At 37.8% G+C, this 19,190-nt stretch overlaps 1 long non-coding RNA gene across 2 annotated transcripts in view; it reads left to right on the top strand.

Annotated features, from left to right (window-relative positions):
• LOC131494301 (uncharacterized) overlaps positions 1 to 19,190 on the top strand; it is a 422,057-nt gene that overhangs the window by 49,623 nt on the left and 353,244 nt on the right. The window contains exon 1 of one of the 2 annotated variants that reach the window (XR_009253307.1): positions 11,324 to 11,515. The exons of the other annotated variant lie outside the window; for it this stretch is intronic. This is a non-coding gene — a long non-coding RNA (uncharacterized LOC131494301). Of the gene's footprint in view, positions 1 to 11,323; positions 11,516 to 19,190 lie in introns of those variants that run through there. 2 annotated transcript variants of the gene reach the window in all.

Genomic DNA, 19,190 nt, shown 5'->3' with positions numbered 1-19,190 from the left:
TCCTGAAGTCAACACTTTTTAAAAAAGTTTTTTTAACGTTTATTTATTTTTGAGACAGAGAGAGACAGAGCATGAACAGGGGAGGGTCAGAGAGAGGGAGACACAGAATCTGAAACAGGCTCCAGGCTCTGAGCTGTCAGCACAGAGCCTAATGCGGGGCTTGAACTCATGGGCCGCGAGATCATGACCTGAGCCGAAGTCGGCCGCTTAACCGACTGAGCCACCCAGGCGCCCCTGAAGTCAACATTTTTGAACATAGATCTTAGTTGAAACTTTGTGATCAGTTTTTAGGATAAATGATGGAGTGTCTGCTCTTCGAGTTCACCTCTGGCCTGGGAATGAGAGGAAGACAATGAGAGAGAGAGAGTTTTCATGGAGGTGGTGAATTGGACAATAGAGATAGACTACCAGTCACAAAAGGGGCAAAAATGGGGGCGGCCTCAGCAGCGGTGACAGATTTGCCAAGATGAGTTTACACATGCTTCCTTAAATCTGCTGATGGTTGATGGCATATATTTTAGATCTGACGACGTTGGGAGAGTGGTGTCATTTAAGGCCTTACCACTCACAGTGTGGCCTCAGACTAGCAGCCTCAGCAACCCAGAAGTAGCTAAAATGCAGAATCTCAGACCTCACTCTAGACCTTGGTAACTGTAGATAGTATCACTATTATCCCATCCGAAGTCTTTGCGTTCTAACCAGCTGATAGGCACGCATTTTTAGCTTACAGCCTAATTTCCCTTTCCATCAACACAGAGCCCACGTTTGAAAATGCATGAGCAGTTATTGCTATTATGATGATGACTATTATTACTATTACCTTGATTTTATAGTGCATATTTTCTTTTAAGAGCCGAAAAGGCTTAAGAAATATATCACTAATCCTTACAACATCACTGTGAAATAGGTAGGTGGCAAATATAAACAAGTATCAATATTATGCTAAATCATACTTAAGTATATGGTGTGAAATCCTGGGCGATATAATGAAAGCAATATCCTTTTGCTGCTGGTGAAGTATTTTATGTTTTTATCTCTTGGGGTACATCAGTGAGGGATAGGGCTTGGTGACCTATTATGTTTTTCGCCATCACTCATTTAGATAATGTTCCTTTCACATTTATATGAAAACGTTTAGATATATTTTTGAAAAATTCAGGCCATGAGAGAGATTTTACAAACATGACCTCAGCAATGCCCCTGTAAGAGGGAAACAGAGATACTTAGAATTACCAATGGAATTGAAATCAAAGACTGTAATTTAATCCAGTCAGCTTCTGTATTGAGGCATCTCCAGCCTGAGTCCAAGCCATCTTTCCATCTTGCCAGTTACTATGCCACATTGGTCCTCCCCACACCTTCATCATTTCTTGGTCACCCTCGCTGATTCTACTATTTATCTTTAAAAAACAACTAATTTTGGGTGCTTGGGTGGCTTAGTTGGCTGAGCATCTGCCTCTTGATTTCAGCCCAGGTCAAGATCCCAGGATTGTGGGATCGATCCCTGTGTTGGGCTCCACACCGAGAGTGGAGCCTGCTTAAGATTCTCTCTCTCCCTCAGCCCCTCTCCCCAGCTCGTGCATGCTCTCTCTCTCCCTAAAATAAAAATAAGCATTAAAAAAAACAATAAATTTAAAAAATCTTAAATAAATTTTCCTTAAAAGGAAATGTTATATTACCACCACAAATGGAAGACCAGTAAGTGCTTCTTGGTATAGAATAAAGTAACATTGATAACCAACATTATGAAAGCAAACGATATTATCAAATTCCAGCCTGTAGACTTTGGGCCCGAGGCTGGCTCTCTTTGTGAAAAAGAGAGATTTAGCAAGTACTCGAGTGGTGTGGAAGATATATTGGCACCAAACTGAGACTGTCTTCTTAAGGCAATTAGGAGAATTAACAGAGTTAGTAGGAGATTATTTTCTGACTTTATAATTCAATGTTATTTAATGCCTACATGTGTACTACTCAAAATCATTTCTCTTCACTTCTACAGGGCTGGACATTAATTCTCAAGATGTAACCAGAGCGGGCTCCCCACAATTTCACCCATTACTCCTGCTTCCTCCCAATGAAATACTTCCTGCTCTGGGCTCTGTAAAGCTTCTCCCATCTGCTATGACTTCTCCTTTTCTGTGACCATCTGAATCTTTTCAGCCTTCAAGACTGATTTCAAATTCTTTTTGGTGAGCTTCCTTGATTTCCTGGGCTTGTGGAAATCTCACTGTTCTAAAAATTTCTTTTGTCGTGCTCAGTTCATGTTTATCACACACCCACTTAGTGGCTGAGAATCTTCTTGTGGGAGCATCTGTCTTCATACCAGCGAGGTGGTCAGCTTTCAGAGGCAGCATAGCATCTTAGGCTCCTTCTTAGAATGGTGCCTTGCAGGGCACAGGTGCTAGATCAGTAACTGATGCTTCTTTGGGACGAAATTTCTCTGAACTGGCTCCATTTGTGGTTTGAATATCTATGTGCTAACGGGAGCTGTATATACAGTAGACTGATAGCTTTGAGGGTTCTTGTTTGACCTTGTCACTCTGTTCAACATTGCTACAGCTGATGTAGAAACTTTTGGCAGCTTGTAAGTGAGAACACTAAGTTCCAATTTATTTCTGCTTTGACCTGGAAGTTATGGTTTGTGCCGTTTGTGACATTATCAGGGACCTTAGGAAAGCCTTCTCTAACTCAGAGGAGGTAAACTAAATTGGATGGAAACTTTGGGTTTGGATTCAATCTAGTAGCCCAATCATCTAGAATTCATAGAAAGCGTTCCAGGAAGAGGCAAGGAAACCATCTTAGACCACTCGACACAGTTTTCATTATCCAGGCCACCAGATCATACTTCTTTTTTCCGTGTGCAATATTTTTCAGGCTCTCTCTACCATGATATGATTGTTTTTCAATTGAATCCTTCCTTTTGGGCTCTGTTTGCCAGGTTAATTAACTGCATTTGTCTCAGATCCTGATTGTTTCTAAGATCTGGATGCAATATTTCCCCCAAAGATCACTGAATTTACAAACAAGTTGTTACTGCTGAAATCTTGATATTTCACTTGGGTAAAATGTAAAGTACTGAGATCATTATCTAAATACTGATAAACTTGCCCTGTTTGAAACCTGTCCATTGTGTATGGTTACACTTCATATGACTTTTAAGATACATGATGGTTGTAAGGACTTTCTTCAGGAATGTACCCTTTTGCAAAGGCCTTATCTTCATCTGTGAAGCTTTTCAAAAACAGCTACAGTGCATTTTAAACACCACAGAAAATTATTATAAGATCCTGAACTCACAACAGAGCCAGAGATGTCAAATCCAACCACGTAAATCCATAGTCCCTTCTCCTGATTTTTGGTGGGAGGTGTTGAGATTGCATTTTCATGGCCTTTATAAAATTGTCAGTAACTGTAGGGATATTAAAGGGTTAATCCGTTTCGTTTACTTAAATATTCCAAACCACGATGAAAACATTTTTGCACCTAAGAGGAAAGATTGTGGGTGAAAAACTGAAGATACATGATTTATCACTCCCCTCACAAATAAAATTTATTCATTGCATCCACCAGCCATCACACAGATGGTCAGAAAATTGGCTTTGTGTAGGGATGTGGATTCAGGCATGAATATTAATATGAGACAGATGTAAACGCATATTAATATGCATTTGCTTTGCATGGACTGACATTACAATATTTTCATTAAAGGAACTGCATTTGAAAAGAAAGTATAGGTCACCTTTTACAAAGCATAAAATTGAATGGTAGAATATATTTGTTGGCTCTGGAAAACTGCTGTTGATAAGAAATGGAAAAATTAACGTTGAATCCGTAGTCGGATGTTTACAACATGGCAACAGAGGCATCAGAAAGATTTCGCTCCTCTGGATTACAATTAAACTCTATTTTTGCACTTCAGTCGTACAGGGTACAGGCTGCGACTCAAACAACCTAGGAAGCAAAGCCCTGTTTGGATATGATACACGGACAAGTATAAATTATGAGGAGTCTGAGATAAGCTAAAGTATCAAGAAAGATCCATTCACATCCTAAGACACAAATTTGCAGTGTGCGTTTGCCGTAATGGCAGTGATTCATAAAAATATAAGATTTATGCAGGGATGGTACTTGGGGAATTTTTTTCTTTCTTTTTTTTTTTTTTTTGGTGCGGGACAGCATTTATGCTCACATCAGCGCCAGCATCTGTGCTGTTAGTATCTGCTTATGGTAGCATTGTGCTTCCTTCCCAAGTGGAAGGAGAGAACGTGACATTGTAAAAAGCTATTCACATGCTTGCTGCTTTGTACTCACAAACCATTCACAGGGTGTTTTGCCACTAAAATATTGCTTACTGGAGAGAACAGCAGCTTTCTTCTGTTTGTGAATCCCTTTAAAACTGCTGTGTTGGCTCTTCAGACAAACATGATTACATCCCAGCACATGAACATGCAAGCTAATAATTATAAATGATCTGTTATTGATTATTCACTTCAGTGACTTCACTAATCCTTACAAAACCTCTGTGAGGCTTCTGAATTCCATTCTCCAACCCTGATGTCTGCCCCCTCCCACCTCGAGACTTGCCCAATGTCTTTTTTGTTGCTTGCTGAAAAAATTCATCCAGAGGCCCAGCAATGTAGCCAAAACGGAGTTGAATTTCCCACCCCCCCTTCCCCCCCAGCACTAGCATGGATTAATGGAGACAGCATGAAATCTGGCCTGGGGTCAGGAAGGTTTGGGTTCAAATCTTGATTCTGCTACTCATGGGCCTCATGACCTAGGCAAAAAAAGTCGAACGTTTCCGAGCATCAGTTTCTTATGGGTAAACAAAGGGATAGTTTTACCGGTTTCCTTGGTAATTTTCATTTGATTGTTTGGCATATTACTTGTGAAAACTTATGGGAAATTGCCTAGCATGTCTGGCACATAGTAATTTCTCAGAGCTATTTTCATAGTTTTCTATTTCTTTTGCTGGCCCAGCCATGTTTCCAATCTCTCTGTCTCTCTGCTTAGTTATTTTTCATTCTGTTTCTTATTCCTCTTCACTGTCATCGTTCTGCTTTGGCCTTCCTTATACTTCTCCTGGTGTATAACCATTTATTGTATAATGGTTTTGTAACTGGTTTTCCCATCTACTCATCTAAACCATGGGACAAGTTGATTTTCCTAAAGCATAGTACCCATCAGGTTTCTTTTTTTTTTCAAAATCCTTCAAGGGTTTAGCATTACTTACCAAGTAAAACCCAAATCCTTAGTTGGCAGGCCAGGTCTCTTTTTGCTGAGCCTCTAATCTGCCCCTTCAGGCCAGTCTCTGTCTTCTTCTTCTTTTTTTTTTTAGGATTTTATTTTTAAGTAATCTCTACACCCAATGTGGTGTAGAGATCAATGTGGCTTAAACTCATGACCCTGAGATCAAGAGTCACATGCTACACCGACTGAGTCAGCCAGGCACCCCCAGCCCTCAACCTCTGTCTTCTTGTCACACTTCTACAGGACTGCTTTTTCCAAACCTTCTCTCACTTTCCTGCCTTGGCCTTGCCTGGATTCTGTCTGGAGGAGCATGTCTCCCTAATACCACCTGGTGAACTCCTACTCATTGAATAACTCTTTTCCTATGAATATTTTTCTGTGAATACCTATAACGTTTGGTTTCACTCCAATAAATGTTTGCTACAAAGTTTATTTGACAAATGCATTTATAGAACTCTAATTCATTCAACTATGTCATGTGTCCATTCTATAGATGAAGAAGCGGAGGCACAGAGAGTGAGTAATTCCCTTGGACACAGAGCTGTTAGGTGGCAGATTTGGGATTCCAACCCAGGTGGTCTGGCTACAGAATGTGTTATTAGGTTATTAGCCACATGTATTCTATACTACTTTTCAACTTCAAATTTTTTAATATATCATGTGTCTTTCTATCAGTCCTATTCTTGTTAAGGTACTATTACAATTCTCCACCAAGCTTTCTTTTTAATTTTTTTTAAGCATTAAGATTATTTGTTTGGATTATGGAATCATTTAGCTTTTTTTTTTTTTTTTTTTTTTTTTTTTTTTTTTTTTTTTACCATGTTTGAGTCAAAGATTGAAACTTGTGGTTGTCTGAAAGGGTTCTGGATGAACACAGGTATTTGATTATCTATCTATCTATCTATCTGTCTATCTATCTATCATCTATCCCTCTATATCTCTATTTCTATCTATCTGATATTTCTTTATATATTTATGTATTATATTTCTTTTAGGATGGTTATAAAACATTTCCACTCTGGTTCCATAATCCTTATATATCAATTATACACATTGTTTATATACTGAAGATTTTCCCTGCAATTACCACATTCTTATCAATAAGGTTGCTTATGTTTGTGATTAATTGTTTTATATATTTGCGTGCTTTCGAATTCGGTGCATAGGCATTTATAATTGTTAGCTCTTCCTGATGGATAGACCCTGTAATTATTATATAATGCCCTTCTTCATCTCATGTTACAGCCTTTAATTTAAAGTCTAGTTTGTCTGATATCAGTATGGCTACTCCAGCTTTCTTTTGACTTCCAGTAGCATGATAGATAGTTCTCCATCCCCTCACTTTCAATCTGAAGGTGTCCTCAGGTCTGAAATGAGTCTCTTGTAGACAGCAAATAGATGGGTCTTGTTTTGTTTTGTTTTTTTATCTATTCTGATACCCTATGTCTTTTGGTTGGAGCATTTAGTCCACTTACATTCAGTGCTATTATTGAAAGATATGGATTTAGAGTCATTATGTTATCTGTAGGTTTAATGCTTATAGTGGTGTCTCTGGTGCTTTGTGGTCCTTGCAACATTTCACTCAGAGTTCCCCTTAGAATCTCTTGTAGGGCTGGTTCAGTGGAGATGAATTCCTTCAGTTTTTGTTTGTTTGGGAAAAGCTTTATCTCTCCTTCTATTCTGAATGACAGACTTGCTGGATAAAGGATTCTCGGCTGCATATTTTTTCTGTTCGCCACATTGAAGATTTCCTGCCATTCCATTCTGGTCTGCCGAGTTTCAGTAGATAGGTCTGCTACTACCCTTATGTGTCTACTTTTGTATGTTAAGGCCCGTTTATCCCTAGCTGCTTTCAGAATTCTCTACCCTTGTATTTTGCCAGTTTCACTATGATATGTCATGCAGAAGATTGATTCAAGTTATGTCAGAAAGGAGTTCTCTGTGCCTCTTCGATTTCAATGCCTGTTTTTTGCCCAGATCGCGTAAGTTCTCAGCTATGGTTTGTTCAAGTACACCTTCAGCCCCTTTCTCTCTCTCTTCTTCTGACACTCCTATGATATGGATATTGTTCCATTTGACTGCATCACTTAGTTCTCTAATTCTCCCCTCGTAACTCCCGGATTTTTTATCTCTTTCTCAGCTTCCTCTTTTTCCATAATTTTATCTTCTAATTCACCTATTCTCCCCTCTGCCTTTTATATACCGAAGATTTTCAACAAGATGGGATGTCTTGCATTAAGCAGGCCAAGAACATTCCCATGCCTCTAGGCACCCAGTAGTTTCTAGGTGGAAAACAAGCCTGTTTTTCTCTCTGCCTTATTTCCAGTGCCTAGCATATTGCCTGGAATATGGCTAGTAAACAAATGCTCAAAGAACCATTCTATTTCCTCATGTTGTTCTAAGTACTCTTAGTAATAAGTTATTTATATGTTAATTTATTCCTTCATGTTTGTTATGATCACCCTTGGTGTGGTTCCTGAAGTTGCAATTCAGAGTTCCACATGTAGTCACTTCCAAAGAAACAAAGAAATGAATCTTTATTTCCCACTTGAGGGTGGCTGGGCATCATAGCAAATGGAGCCCAGGGTGATTACAGAATATATTTAATAGGTCCCCTGATCCTACTTCTCTCCAAGTCTGCAGGCATCAATTTTTTTAAAGTGGGGGTGCCTAGTCAGGGGCACACATACCCTTTAGAAGATCCATGGATGGGCTTCAGGGTCTTTGGGATTGCTAAAATTGTATACATAATTGTACATGAATTTTGGGGGGGAGAAGGTCCATAGATTAAAAAAATAATTTATATTATTCTTATTTTCCTTTTAAATAATAAAAGTAATATGTTCACACTGTGAGAAAATTCAAACTGTACAAAATATCAAGTAAAAAAATTCAACCAGCACAGAAGCAGATCAAGCAAAAACCTAGAATTTGCTTTTTTCCACTTTTCACTCTTTATATCTTCAGTCTCTTTCCTGATAAGAGGATCACACCACAACTCTATTTGACAGCTGATTCTAATAATACAAAGTTATATTTCCATATCAGTACGTATAGACCAACCTTTTTTGGAAAACCTTTATTTTGATATAATTATAGATTCACAGGAAGGTGCAGAACATGTATAGAGAGGTCCTGTGTTTTGGGACCAATGGTAATATAATGCCTGATTATATCACAGTATCAAAACGAGGACCTGAGGTCTACAGGGCTTATTGACATTTCTCCAGTTTTACATATACCTGTGTGTGTGTGTGTGTGTGTGGTGGGGGGTGGGGGAGTGGGGGGGTTCTATGCAGTTGTGTTATGTACTACTCATGTAACCACTGCCACAATGAAGGTACAGAACTGTCCACAATCATGTCCCTCCTACTATTCCCTTTATAACCACATCCACCTCTGTCCCTACTATCCCTAATCCCTGTCAACCACTTACCTGTTCCTTGGCTCTACAATTTTGTTATTTCAAGAATGTTACATAAAGGGAGCCATCAAATTTGTAGTCTTTTGAGGTTTGCTTTATTATTTTTTTTTCCACTCAGCCTAAGTCCCTGGAGATTTATCCAAGTTGTTGAGTGTATCTGTAATTCACTTCTTTTTATTGTTAAGCAATATGTGGTACAGTAGGATTGTACCACAGCTTGGTTATACATGTGCCCACTGAAAATATTTAAGTTGTTCACAGTGCTTGGCTATTGTGAGTGAGACTGCTATGAACATTAGTGTACAGGTTTTTGTGTGAACAGGTCTTCATGTCTTTGGGATAAGTGCCCAACAGTGCAATTGCTGGGTCACATGGTAAGCACATATAGTTTTATTAGACATTGCAAAACTATTTTGAGGTCTGTAGCTTTGTCACAGATTATTAAAGGGAACTGTGATCATAAGAAGGCTGAACTAACTTGACATGACCCAAATATGGCCTGGAACCCAGTTTTTGCTCCAAATTGTCACGTAAGGAAACTTCTCTTTTCTCATTCTTTTTTCTGCCGCCTCATAGGCATTTCACATGAAAACTTCAGCAACAGTTCTTTGAGGATATTCCTTACTTATCATCTACAACTCTGGTCCTAGGACTCCTCTAACTTCTATTCATCTGCAGTCTTTTCAACATCCATTGTCCACAGGAGAAATTCACAACCTCTCTAGCTCTCAAAGATTTTGACTGCATTTATCATTCTGTTCTTATTTATTTACATTGTTGACACTTCATCTACTGATTGTTAGTGTCAGCTCCGTTAATCCTATGTCTTACAGACAATTAAGTTTTCACTTACTCTTGCACTGTGTTTTCCTATGTTCTCAAAATGCAGCTCGTTGAAACCCTTTGTTAGCTATCATCCTCTTTGCTTTAGGGAAAACTGAATAGAAAACAGCTCTGCTTAGGCTGGTGGCAAGAAAGGAATTTCTTAAGATAGAGAAGGATGATGATAAAAATTGATTAAAGTTAGGATAATGCAGTTTTTTAATTTCTTTTAAGTTAAATTTTCACAGGTGCTTCTTTTCCTGGTAGTGGCTGACATGAGAAATAAAGACACTAAGCAGCCATTTACAGATGTAAACATGAAAAATCCCAGAGACGATGAAGTAGATAGTTTGGGCTGCAAAGGGTAGTCTAATAGTTAATGCTCCCAGTCAGTGTCTTTGTTTCCTGATAATCAGCTTGTTTGATCCAACATATTTCTGGCCTGGGAGTTCATATGGCTTCATGTGACTCTGGGATCTAGCGTATCCAATGATAACTTACCATCGGAGCCAGACAACTTGTGTTCTGGAAAGTACTTTTGGTTTGCTGCATCTGATGCATGCCAGATCCTCATCTCGAGTCCTGTTAGGACTAGCCTGACAAATCCTTAACACTGAGGTTCTCTTTGCTTGCTCTTAGTTGAGCGTTGACTACATTTCAGTGATGATGAGTGAAGGGCAGAAGGGGATGCTGTTATTTTCTTATTCCCTCTCTTTCTTTTCTTTTAAGTGAATGCATATCAAAAGCTAATTAAGTGCCACACACCCTGCTAAATATTTTGTGTACATTGCCTCTTTTGATGTTTATAGCAACCCCTATGCACTTTCTCCATGTCTGTCTTATTGGAGGCTTTCCCTCCCTCTACCACATGTTCACTGGTCTTCCTGACATAGTGGCTGCTCAAGGCCAGTAGGTTATTCTTTAGTGCGCTGAACACTGTAGTGCACTTTTGGTGGAGGAATGCACTCAGAAGGACCACTTGAGCTTTGTTCCCAAACCTTTTGTGGTTGAAATTAATGTAAATTGATTAAATGTCATGTAAAGTGATAATATATAGGTGGGAAAGAAAGATACTGTTTTTAAGAAAACAAACTTGAATGTTTAGAAAGTGCTAGGAATTTCCCCAAGGGATATAGGAGTGCTGATGCGTAGGGGCATTTGTACCCCAAGTTTTATTTATTGTATCCCTATTGTTTATTTCAACAATAGCCAAATTATGGAAAGAGCCTAAATGTCCATCAACTGATGAATGGATAAAGAAATTGTGGTTTATATATACAATGGAATACTATGTGGCAATGAGAAAGAATGAAATATGGCCTTTTGTAGCAACGTGGATGGAGCTGGAGAGTGTTATGCTAAGTGAAATAAATCATACAGAGAAAGACAGATACCATATGTTTTCATTCTTATGTGGATCCTGAGAAACTTAACAGAAGACCATGGGGGAGGGGAAGGGAAGGAAAAAAAAAGTTAGAGAGGAAGGGAGCCAAACTATAAGAGGCTTTTAAAAACTGAGAATAAACTGAAGGTTGATGGGGGGTAGGAGGGAGGGGAAAATGGGTGATGGTCATTGAGGAGTGCACCTGTTGGGATGAGCACTGGATGTTGTATGGAAACCAATTTGACAATAAATTTCATATAAAAAAGTCTTAATAAAGGAATTCAGTAAACAAATTACTGTTTAATTTAGTATGAGGAGAAAATCTGGAAAGATTTTGCACTTAGACTACTTTACAAGTGTCTGCATGTTCTGTTTCTTGTTAAAGAAAGTAAAACTGGAAATTATAGATACACTATGAGTGTGGTTTGTGCAAGAAAGGAAATAAAAGGCTTTTACACTATTTCATAGGCTTGATGAGTGTTCATTTATATATGTTAAGTTACTGTAAAATGTTTAAGGTTTGTTTGTATCATTTTAGGACTCCCCCTTTACACTGATATTTTTGCTTATATAACTAATTCCAGGACTGAGTTATGCAGAATAGGAATCTGCAACTATATGATGGCATTTTATAGGTAAGGAAACTGAAATTTACAGAGATTATGTAACTTGTCTTCTTTTTCTAGACAATTAATGATACCGCAGTGGATATTGCAAAACTAGGATTTGGTATACATGTTTCATATGTTGGGAAATTGCTTGATCCTATATCAAGGTTTTTTTAAGCCTTTATATAATATGCACATTGGTGCCTTACGTCATTTTTAATAGTGATGATAAATTAGCACATTGTGACATTGTAATTAAAATACTTAAGAATGTTCAGTGAAAAAAAGTGCAGGTTATAAAGCCTGTTTATAATATAGATCCAGTTTTGAGGAGAAATATCTATATATCTATATATCTATATATCTATATATCTATGTCTATCTATCTCTATCTATATATAGAGATAGATAGACATAGATACAGATATCTATATATAGATATCTATATATGGATATATATATACATATATAGATATCTATAGACGTCTATAGATATCTATATATAGATATATATGTATCTATATATACATATATAGATATCTATAGACGTCTATAGATATCTATATATAGATATATATATCCATATATAGATATCTATAGACGTCTATAGATATCTATATATAGATAGATAGAGATAGACATAGATACAGATCCAGTTTTGGGGAAAATATATATGCTTTAGATTATCATTACTATCAAATACACACATCTCCACATGAAATAGACCAAAGATATTTTTATGAAGTCTTAATGATTTTTTCTATTTCTGAGTAGTAACAGAAAAGATCATTTCTTTATTTTGTTTTTCCATATTTTAAACAATTGCCTCTGGGAATACATAATATTTTTATGATCATTTAAAATGTTAAAAAAAAAAACGGTCATGGGCTTGATTTTTTTTCATTCTCCCCCCACCTTAAAAATATGCTGATTGGTCTATTATTACAGTCATTTTAATAATGGTGGCATGGAATCAGGGGAAGTGAAGGACTATTCCACAATATTTTCCCTTTGTCTGGTCTTCTGGACAAATCGCTTTAAAAAACAGGCTTGCATTCTGACCTGCTTTTCTCTGATACCTGACAATTCATCTCAGATGTTTCTCTCCTGGGTCTACCAGTGTCTTATCAGTGCTGCGTTCTGAAGAATTGAATGCAGTATGAGTTGATTTAACAAAGCTCTGTCATCCTCGATCTCTATTATGTCTAAGATTATAAGAAGTCTCCTGTCTTGTGACCTGGAATGCCCCACTAGAATGAATAATTCACCATCTAGTCTTCTCCAGTCACCCTATTTATGCCTTACCTGTTTTAAAATGGAAGTTTTCTAACAAATGAAAAAATATGGGTAAATAATTTTTCAGATTTTATTTCTTTACCCTGTAGTAGATTCCTGAGCAATATAAATGTGCAAATGAAAGCTGTCTCTTATTACTATCTGGCTTTCTCCGTGCAATTCATTTAGCTATATCTCTGTCTTTTCTTTTTGATGTAACAATTGCTGATATGAGGATGAATTGTAATGTTACTTGTCTGGAATCTGAGTGAAATATGCCTGAGGAATGTAATGATTAGGGTTGGGGGGGGGGGTGTTTCTATGTGAAAGATGTACTCTTTTTTAAAACTCAGCATTGGTGGGAAATTGCCAGCCAGTGCATGGAGGTTTTAGTTAAAAAGAAAAAAAGTCCTAGGTTATAGTTTTCCACTGAAACATGGTAATAATTCATTAAACTTTAACAATTTAATCCAGAAGTCAGTGATGGTGGGGGGCCTCTGTGTGAAGCATAGAAAAAAAAATCTCTCTGAGGTCTGGTGCAATTTTCTTGCTTTTAATCTGGTGTTCAGGGTGTTTGCAATCATCCTTACTTCACAGTTGGGAGTTTTTCCTTGGTGTTCTTGTAGATTGTACAAGGAATGATAAAACAGCTGTTATCAGGCTGCATGAGAATCTATCTCTTACCTCGCCACAATAGGAGGTGAAGTACAGATGTTGTTTAATAAAGAACTTAAGAGACAGGTCAGCCTGTCCAGCTTGGATGAACACAAGGCTGTAATTGCTCAAGTGGGGACACGTGGTATACCCCAAAGAGGATTCTCTTTGACAGCTCCAGCTTTTCTGGCTGAGCCCTCTGAGAGGTGAGAATGATATATATATCTGTGGATATATATTGATATGTGTAAGGATAAACAGGGAGGGTGGGAGGTGTCAGATTAGAGGGTCACAAAATGTTTTAATTTTTCCTTTGTCTTCCAAATTTAAGACACTTATGGCATAAGAATCGTCCTAAGAGTTCAGTCTTTGACTTTTGTTGAACAATTCAATACTCAGTGCTAATCCACCTGCCAATCAACAATTTAGAAACAAATGGAAAATGTGAGAAGATGAATCAAATACTTTGCCCATTATAGAGTTTTCATGATTAGAGAACAAGAGGGAGTTCACTTGATCTCTCAAGACAGCATGTGAAAACTCCTGCTAACAATAAACTGATCCACAGAAGCCTGATTTTACTCTTGGTCTAGCAGGTGACATAGGCTCCCCAGTTGTCCAAGTGCAGGGCTTGATCCTTTCCAATGATTAGACACTTGTTGCACTTTGGTGGCCAAGCAAATCACGTATTAGCATAAGAAGAGCTCTAACAGGGGCGCCTGGGTGGCGCAGTCGGTTAAGCGTCCGACTTCAGCCAGGTCACGATCTCGCGGTCCGTGAGTTCGAGCCCCGCGTCAGGCTCTGGGCTGATGGCTCGGAGCCTGGAGCCTGTTTCCGATTCTGTGTCTCCCTCTCTCTCTGCCCCTCCCCCGTTCATGCTCTGTCTCTCTCTGTCCCAAAAATAAATAAAAAACGTTGAAAAAAAAAATTAAAAAAAAAAAAAAAAAAAAAAAAAAAAAAAAAAAAAGAAGAGCTCTAACAAAAAGAATTGTAGAAGTTAAGTTTCATTTTTTTCAAGTACTGTCACTTTTTGTCTATCTTTTAAAAATAATATAAAATATTTTTACCAAAAAAAATTGAAAAAAATAAAAGAGAAATAAGATATCTTTGAGTTATAATCCCATGATCCAATAGTAATGATTGTTAACATCTTAGTTGTATGTTTTTCCGTACTGTTTCGTATGCGTGTGTAAACTACACCCTCCACATACACTGTAACTTTTTAAATTAATAACCACATGCATCACCACATTCATGTTGTTAATAATCTGCTGCTTTCACCTGATAATATCACAGTCTTGTTTCATGTCAACACATTAAGCTTAAGCATCGTAATCGATTGTATGGATTTATCATTAGTTATTAAGCTGATTCCTTATAGATGGACATTTAATTTGTTTCCACTATTCTGCGATTATAACAAACTATGATGAATACCTTTACAATCTTTTTTTTGGTACACATTTAACAAATTATGTTAGAAAATGGAATTTCTGGGAAAAAAATGATAGCTACAGCCAAACTGTCACCTAAAGATGTTAAAATAATTTATGTTCCTGCCAGTAGCATATGAGAATCCCTGTTTTCTCAAACACTTGCCAACATTAGGTTTTGTGTTTTTTTTTAATCTATATTAATCTGCTAAATTAAAAATGTTATCAGTTTGTTGTCCTGATTGGCATTTATTTTATTACTAATAAGATAGAGCATTTTTTATATGCTGGTAAACATTTAAATTCTTTTACCATTTGCCTTTTCATGACTTTTGCTCATTTTTTTCCCTTTTAGGCTGTTTATATTTTCCTTATTGATTTTTAAGTTCATTATGTATTTTTTTTTATGTTTATTTATCTTTTTTTGAGAGAGAGACAGTGTGAGCCAGGGAGGGGCAGAGAGAGAGAGAGAGAGAGGGAGATACAGAATCTGAAACAGGTTCCAGACTTTGAGCTGTGAGCACAGAGCCCAATCCAAGGCTTGAACTCACAAACCGTGAGATCATGACCTGAGCTAAAGTCGGGTGCTTAACCTACTAAGCCACCCAGTTGCCCCTGAGTTCATTATGTATTAAGCACATAAATTATTTTGTTATGAATTCTTTGCCATAGGCCCCCAAGTGTCAATTTTTTAGAAACCTTGTTAGTGTCGTTTTGGGTCAAATAGAAACTTTAAAATGGATATGTAATAGAAGCACCTGGGTGGCTCAGTCGGTTAAGTGTCCATCTCTTGGTTTCGGCTCAGGTCATGATCTCACAGTTCATGGGTTCAAGCCCTACATCAGGTTCCATGCTTACAGTGCAGAGCTTGCTTGAGATTCTCTCTCTCTCTCTCTCTCTCTCTCTCTCTCTGCCCCTTCCCCACTTGTGTTCTCTCTCTCTCTCTCTCTCTCAAAATAAATAAATAAATAAGCTTAAAAAACTATATGTAATAAAATCTATTCATCTCTTCCCATTATGATCTCTATCTTTGGTATAACTTCCAGCCCAAGATTATATCAATCTCATTGATATTTTCTTCTAGTGCTTTTATGATTTATTTGTTCTTATTTGAATCTTTAATCTATGAAATGCTGCATACATTCCAGTATACAGCACTGGTTAGGAACTTAACCTTTTCTCCTTAAATGGTTAGCTACCTTCTCCATCATCACATATTGAATTTTCCATAATTTCATTATTGTTTTGAGTTGCTTTCTTTATGAGATTATAATTCTGATACATACTGGGTCTATTTCTGAATTCACTCTTCTATTAATCCATCTACCCTTAAACTAGCACCATACCTTTTCAAAAACTTTAACATAATATAGTGAGCAACTGAAGGGCATATCCTTTTGTCTACTTAGACACTGCACATCACCATCTTTCCATAGCAGTTGTGAATGCATGCCTGGACTTGAGTCCAACCCTGTCACTTACTACATATATAATCACAGGTAAATTACCCACCTCTCTCAGATTTTGATTTCTTCCTGTGTAAAATGAAGAAAATAATACCTCACAGAGTTGTTGTGACAAGTGAAATAATCTGTGTAAAGCTCTTTGTGCAGTTTGGAATATAGCATATTCGACAATAACTGTTCATAATAGAAAGACATTTAGGATGTGGTCCTTCTCATGGTTTTGTGCATGCCTTGATTGCAGAGATTAAGGATAAACATGAAAAGGAAGATGATTTGATGATGCGCCATAAGGTGAACACGCACATTCCAACCCTCCCGTCTGTTAGGAGGCAGACTCAGGGCTGCTATGGCAGGTACAGAGGTGTGAGTGGGGCAGCTGACTGCTTAAGACATATTTTGCGGGGCGGGGGCAATGGCTTTATTTGGTCATCAGTGTCAACGGATTGGTTCTCAGCTTGGTGGTCCAGTTGATCTAGAGTCAGTTCAGGTCTGGAATCACAAGCAGGAAATATATGGTCTCAGGTTATCTGATCTGAGAAGATGCACAACTCTGATGAAACAGGGCTGATTCAGATCATGTGCCCTGTCCAGAAAGCACGGAGATCTGCATGCTTCCGGCCGTTTTTATAAACATGGCACATCCCTCTTCTCATATTTTGTCTACCGATCCTTATGATGTCCAAGGGTTCCTAAATCAGATGGGTGGTGCCACTGAAAATGCCCAGGTGCAGTTGCAACTTACCTGGTGCCTTCTCCCTCATGGAGTCTGAGTCACATAAATTGTTTATGAAGGTGAATTTCCCATTGATTATAAGGCCTGCCTTTAATACCCTGTATGACACTAAAACGACTTAATGTGACTTATGTTAACTCTTATACTCCTTTTCTATTCCTTAACCCAGTAGCTGTTGCTTATACCAGCCTCTCAACACTGGAAAAATTATTCTTTCACCCCCAAACTGAGTACGTCTTCAAATAACAGGAATGGTTATTTCTCAGTACAATGTCTATCTCCTATTCACCGTTAGATAAACCCTGACAAATTCACATTCTTTGGCCTTCTTTTCCTTGCTTACACACATACCTCTCTTCTGTTGATACATCTCTTCTTTATACTCGTTATCATGTACAGTTGATAGGTTATAACCTTCGTTCCCTACATTCTAGCCTTTAGCTGTTGGGCTGGGTAGATCTCTAAGTCCATGCAGCAACACGTTTACACACCAACTCTCAGGACCACTGAATATGCTAATCCCTTGTATGCTGACCTTTACCACCGTCTGTTTCAATGGGTGGTTGTTTCCTGACCTTGTCTCCAAATTCAGAGTGTGAGTTCTTGATTACCGCCCCCAAATGAGCAGTGCCTTCTTTCACACTACTAACAGGAAGCTTGTGCTCTCATCCAGTTCCATTTTCCTTGGGTGACACCAGACGGAGTTATAGTTTTCACATCTAGTGTTATCTATCTATACTATAATAGCAGGCTTCATTGTTCCAAAATGCTGTTGAAAGACACAACCACTACTGAGCCATTACCTATATATTTTTTTATCACCCACTATTCATTATAATGCCTTTGTGTTCTGTCAGCATTATCAGAGGCAACCAGTATTTATTAGGCATCCACCGGCTGTGTGACATTGTGGTACGTGTTGCCAAGGGCACTTGTGTAGAATGAAGCATTACAAGAGAGGAGGACGACAGTTTTTCTTTATGGTGCACCACCCCACCTTACACCGTAGTGTTGGTCACCAGGTTGGTCAAATTACCCATTTGATCCCTTGGACTCCGTTAGGATTTCCTAGAAAGGTGACAGTGTTTGTCATGTGTTTTAGATGGGCTCGTTGCAACATGGCCTTTGGGTGAATTTGCAAAAGTAGTAAGAAAAGATAGTCTTTTCTGAGAAGAGAGCAAACAAGAAAGCAAGGTTTTCTTAGAAAAGAGAAAGAAATTGTGTGTGTGTGTGTGTGTGTGTGTGTGTGTGTGTGTGTATTTGTAACTCAAGTGGCATAAGGACTTCTACTTTCATTTTAGTATGCATGCTGTGGAGCTAGGTTAATTTAAGACTTGTAAATATTTCTAGACCCATTTACCCAAATAAACTTAATTTACCTTATGACACATCATGTCCTGGAATTTCAGGTGAGGACTTAATGTACCCTTCCGGGAGTGGTTTCTGACTTCTTGGCATCTGATCAAGATAGAGTCTGAGCTTCCAATTTTCTTAGTCTTTGGATTCATCAACCTTCTTAAGTCTCACAGTGTAGATATAGCTATAATAAGTACCCTGTTAGTCTAGTGGGTCTGAGGTATATCTGTTCATTTTGGCACACACAGTATGCCCTTTGAACCTTCTGTCTCTTGGTCTCTGGGTGTCTGCCATTACATCATAGAGTCCTGCTAGATACTGACAAGTGTAAATCTACCATGATTTTTTGAAGTTTTGGATGCTTCTTTTATTATGAGAATGATGATGGATTGAGTTATAACTCATTTCTTGTTCTCTGCCCAAAGTTTCTTAGCAGAGCTAGAATCAATTCTGGTGTAATCCCTGGTCATACCAGGTAGAGGGTTGCATGACATTTTTTTGGACACCAAGAGGGATTCATACTGTTTTGAACACAGAAGCAGGCTAACTCATTAAATAAGGCATTTCAGTGCAATAGAACTCACTTTGTATACATGATAGTCATTATTAGCAATAAAAATATTGATGATAATTTTAATGTATGCAATCTCATCATTTTACACCATATCCAGATATTTATTAGACTTTAATTTGCATGATGTATGGTTTCCATGTGTGTCCTTTTAACATTTTTTTTTATTAAAGAGATTTTTTTAAATGTTTACTTAATTTTGAGAGAGAGACAG

This window comes from Neofelis nebulosa, chromosome 14 (assembly GCF_028018385.1).
Source record: "Neofelis nebulosa isolate mNeoNeb1 chromosome 14, mNeoNeb1.pri, whole genome shotgun sequence".
In the NCBI taxonomy this organism is placed as follows: Eukaryota; Metazoa; Chordata; class Mammalia; order Carnivora; family Felidae; genus Neofelis; species Neofelis nebulosa.
This window is presented reverse-complemented; position numbering and strand designations above follow the sequence as displayed.